This window comes from Arachis stenosperma, chromosome 6 (genome assembly GCF_014773155.1).
Source record: "Arachis stenosperma cultivar V10309 chromosome 6, arast.V10309.gnm1.PFL2, whole genome shotgun sequence".
Taxonomy (NCBI): Eukaryota; Viridiplantae; Streptophyta; class Magnoliopsida; order Fabales; family Fabaceae; genus Arachis; species Arachis stenosperma.
Genome location: NC_080382.1, coordinates 69345075 through 69350135, shown reverse-complemented (window position 1 = coordinate 69350135; position 5061 = coordinate 69345075). Strand labels below are relative to the sequence as shown.

The window sequence follows — 5061 nt, the reverse complement described above, 5'->3', positions numbered from 1 at the left end:
GGTATGTGGAATTGTTATGTTGGTTGGGGTTGTAAGGTTTGTGGTTTTGTGATTGGGTTTGCTGGTTTCCCCACCCAAAGTTTGGGTGGTTTTCCCAGCCTGGGTTGTAAGTGTTGGAATGTGGATCATATGGTTGCCTTTGTTGATTTCCCACATAGTTGGCCTCTTCCCAATCACCTCCTTCAGTGCTTACTTCCTCTTGATCTTGTGTGTGTATTGCAGCCACTTGATTTGTTTCTAATTTCCTGGTGAGCTCTGCTAGTTGCTTGGAAAACACCTTGTTTTGGGTTAGAATTGTATCAACATGGTTCAGCTCCATGACTCCTTTAGTGTTGTGTCTCTCTGAAGCATAGTAGTACTCATTCTCAGCCACTGTCTCAATCACTTCAATGGCTTCTTCCACAGTCTTTTTCCTGTTCAATGAACCTCCTGATGAATGGTCTACAGCCTTCCTTGATTCATAAGAAAGTCCATCATAGAAAATATGCAATTGCACCCAGTCATGGAACATGTCTGGTGGGCATTTCCTTGTCAAATCCTTGAACCTCTCCCATGCCTCGTAGAGAGTTTCACCATCTTGTTGTCTAAAAGTCTGAACCTCAGATGGAAGCCTATTGACCTTTTGTGGGGGGTAGAAACATGCCAGAAACTTGCTTTCCACCTCATCCCAGGTTGTTAGGCTCCCCCTTGGGAATGATTCCAGCCACTTAGTTGCCTTGTCCCTAAGTGAAAATGGGAACAAGAGCAGTTTATAGGCATCTTCCTGGACTCCATTGGAATTCACAATGTCGCAAATTCTCAGGAATTTTGTGAGATGTTGGTTTGGATCTTCATTAGCACTCCCACCAAATGAACAATGATTCTCCACCAGTGATATTAGCTGTGGTTTGAGTTAAAAATTGTTGGCCTGAATGGGTGGTTTCTGAATGCTGCTACCACAATTCCCAGAGGTTGGGTTTATGTATGAACCAAGAACCCTCCTCTCGGGAATGGCATTGTTTCCATCAGCTCTCTCATGGTTGTGAACTTCTCTATCCATGTTGAGATCTAGAGCTTCCTCAAAATTGTCCTCAGATTCTCCTTCAGATTCTTCTTCTCCCAGTACTCTCTTCCCTCTTGCTTCCCTTCTAAGTTTATGAAGGGTCCTCTCTGATTCGGTATATGGAGGAGTTGATGTCTCTCCTTTCCTACCTGTCATACAAGAACACAGCACAGGCAACAAACAAGTGAAATACTCTTGATTAATGGAAGAGTATGGTTAGAGCAGTTGAGGAATTAATTCAAATAGTTAGTGAGTCAGTGAGTTAGTTGCTTGAATTTAAAGGCATACAGAAAGAAAGCAAGTAACAGAGTGCAGAAATTAAAATTCAACAAGTAACTTGAACTGAATTAACAAAACAAGAAAAATGCTCAATCTAGTTAACTTCCAATTTGAGAATTGTCAATCGAAAACCAATCCCCGGCAACGGCGCCATAAACTTGATGCTACGATTTTAGGAAATTGCACGATCGGCAAAAATTCCTTCCGGCAAGTGCACCGGTTATCGTCAAGTAAAAACTCACAATAGAGTGAGGTCGAATCCCACAAGGATTGGTTGAGTGAGCAATTCGGATTAGAAGTGTGTTCTAGTTGAGCAGAATCAAGATTTAGATGAGAATTGTGGAATGTAAAATTGGCGGGAAACGTAAATGGCAAGAAATTGAAATTGCGGAATCTTAAATTGCATGAATTAAAGAGCGAGAAGCTAAATTGCTGAAATTAAAAAGGGATCTGGGTGATTGCATGAATTTAATTGCAGAATGTAAAGAGAAAGTGGTAGATCAGAAATGGGGAATTCATTGGGTTTCAGGAGATATTGAGATCTCCGAATCAAAACATTTTTATCCCTTCCTCAACCAATGCGTTCATTGAATTTTGCTTGGCAATCTTATATGATTGGATCCCAATCCCTTGGCTTACCAATTCTCTCTAAAAACAAACAAATTCCCAATCCCTTGGTTTAAATGTTCATAAGAAGAGATGACGCTCGATCACTGATTATACCACACAGTTTCATGAACCACAATTTGGTAGGATTACATGTCACAATATCCATCCAAACCCCAATCCAATTCACTGTGAGAAAGCTTCTCTAGCATGAATCCTCCATTCCTTTCCCAAGGTTCCGAAGGATTCCAATTATGGATAGTTTCTTTCCCAAGACAACTAACCAATGGAATTAGATCGAGAAGCTTTCTAACAAAAATTCAAGAGAAAAGATTGAAGAAAAAGATAAAAACTATTATTGATTCATTGAATTACAATAGAGCTCCCTAACCCAATGAAAGGAGGTTTAGTGAGTCATAGCTCTGAATTCAATTACAAAAAGTATGAAAACTCCAAAAATGATCCAAAAGTCCTTCGACTAACTTAAATTCTATCCTATTTATACACTTTCTAAATTGAGCTTCTGTTGTGTTTCTTGGGCTTTGAGGCTTTTCCCTGATTTCCTTTTGCTTTGGGTTTATGATCCATAATCCTGATGAGGCTGCTGATCCAATTCTGTAACATTCATTGAGCCAACTTAGTGATAATCAAGTAATGACACATGACTCAACAAATTGAAATTCCAGACTCATCAATTCTTCAGGCCCAATCCCATAAACCATGATATTCAATTGGGTTTCATACCAGAGTACGTTTAAGTTAATGTTTGTGGTCAAATGCTAACTTAAAACTGCAATATCTTTGGCCCAGAAACCTTTTCAAATAGTGGCATTTAAGTTGCAGTTTAAGCTTAAACTGCAACTTTAACGCTAGACACTTCCAGTGATGCCTTTTGTGGAAGCACGTTTAAGTTCCAGTTTAAGCTTAAACTGGAACTTAAACGTTGGACACTCCTAGAGGTGGTATAACTTGATGACATGTCACCATGTCATGTTTTTCTATGCTTTTTCATACAAGAAATTTATGATTAGTGCTTAAATATTGCATTCTTTGGTGCTTAAATGGTACATTTCTTTGATCTTTTGATTTGATAAACTTTGTAGGAAATAAGAAGAAAAAGAAGCAAAAAGAGCACAAAATAAGCTAAAAAGAAGAAAAGAGGAATTTTGGGCACACTTTGAAATTGGAGCACACTTTGGAGGCTTAGGCCACGCTTCTAAAAGCGTGACCCATGACCAAATCAAGGAAGAAAAGCGTGGCCCAAAGGAAGAAAAGCGTGGCTCAAAACAAGGAGGAAGAGAGGACAAAAAGTTTTGGGTGAAAAGTTAGCCTCAAAGTTAGACCCCTAACTTTGAGGCTAACGTGAGAATTGGAAAATCACCCAGGGCTACTCCACGTTTGCGCCAACGTTAGCCCCCTAACTTGGAGGCTAACGTTGGCATGAAAAATTTGTCCCAGGGGCTACTCACGTTTGCGCCAACGTTAGACCCCTAACTTGGAGGCTAACATTGGCGCCACACACCACAACAGCTTGAAGGGGTATACTTCCAACAAGAATAACTTGAGCTACAGAGCTCCAAATGAGGTGATTCAAGAAGCATTGGAAAGTAGGAATCAAGAGCTTTCCAAGCATATATGGCACTGCATGGTGGACACTAAAATTGAGGATGAAAACTGCCCCGCAATGTGCATAAACGAACATGGTGGCAACCTGCAGTGAGGCCAACTGACCTCTGCACCTTCAGCGGAGTATAACTCGAGCTGTAGAGCTCAAATTGATGCGCTTTCAACGGCAAATGAAAGTAGACATTCAGGGCTTTCCAACAATGTATAATAGTATGGGGTGGACAATACGTTTGAGCCTCCAGAACTGGCGTTTTCGCTAACGTTTGAGGCAAACTTTACCTCAAACGCTGCACACCAAAGCCAGCAACTATGCCCTCTTCAAATGATCATAACTTGAGTTGTAGATGTCCAATTGAAGTGATTCCAAGTGGGTTAGAAAGCTGACATTTAGAGCTTTCCAACCATATATGATAGTCTATATTGGGCATAAAATTGGCAACATGACAAGAGGACAAAGTTGGCGCCTTAGGTGTATTAGGAATGGCCAACGTTGGAGCCAAAGTTAGACCCCTAACTTTGGCACCAACGTTGGTATCAGCAAATTTTGCTAGCTGATATGAAAAGTTAGCCTCAAAGTTAGACCCCTAACTTTGACCCTAACTTTTCCTCCAACTTTTACTCAAGCTTTCATGATTCCAACCCGGTTCAATTCGGTTCTTCTCCAAACTCCAAGAGCAATCAACCAAGGCCTCTCTCAACCCAATTCCATCAAGAGAAAGGGCCCATGATCATCACTCAAAGGCGCAAGAAATAGATAAAATAGGAATTTCATTTAATTGTAATTTGTTTTTAATTTCATTTTCATTTCCATTTTGTAAAGCCTATATAAGGCATCATTTTCACATTTGTGAGGAGGCTGGCTCCACTAGGGAGCACTAGGAGTAGTAGTAGAGAGCTCTCTTTTTAATTTGTTTTTGAGTCTTGGGTTGGAGAATTGAAGAAATTCTGTTTCAATCTCATTCTAAGATCTCTCTGCTTTATTTACTGCACACTTGAATTTCAGTTTCGGTTAATTGCTTCTTCATCTACTCCTTCTTTACTTTACATTTCTCTAATTTCTTTGCAATTGCTCTTGTTGGATCTAGGAAGGCATTGAGATCTAGACTTGGTTATCTAGTCTCTTGGGTCCTGAGATCTGAATTCCAATTTTTCATTCTCTGTTTAATGCTTTTCATGTTTATTTACGTTTCTGTTTTTTTTTATCCGATTCAATCAAGTCATATTCCAATCTTCTAATTGTTGCAATTTACTTTTCTTTATTTAAATTCTGCAAATCCAATTCCCAATTCCCTTTACAATTTCATGCAATTTATAATTCTTGCAATTTAAGATTCTTACAATTTACATTTCTTGCTCTTTAAGTTACTTACCAATTTACATTCTGCACCTTTAATTCTTGCAATTTACTTTCTGTCGGTCACTCTTCACACAATTCACCAATGTTAGCTTGACTAAACTAATCACCCACTAAAATTGCTTGATCCATCAATCCCTGTGGGATCGACCTC

The 5061-nt window shown here is 39.4% G+C and overlaps 1 non-coding gene across 1 annotated transcript; it reads left to right on the top strand.

The window, feature by feature from the left end:
• The first annotated feature begins 509 nt into the window (after positions 1-509).
• Positions 510-613, top strand: LOC130937083 (small nucleolar RNA R71). Its single transcript, XR_009068317.1, has one exon. It is a non-coding gene; the product is annotated as a small nucleolar RNA R71 (small nucleolar RNA).
• The last annotated feature ends 4448 nt before the right edge of the window (positions 614-5061 follow it).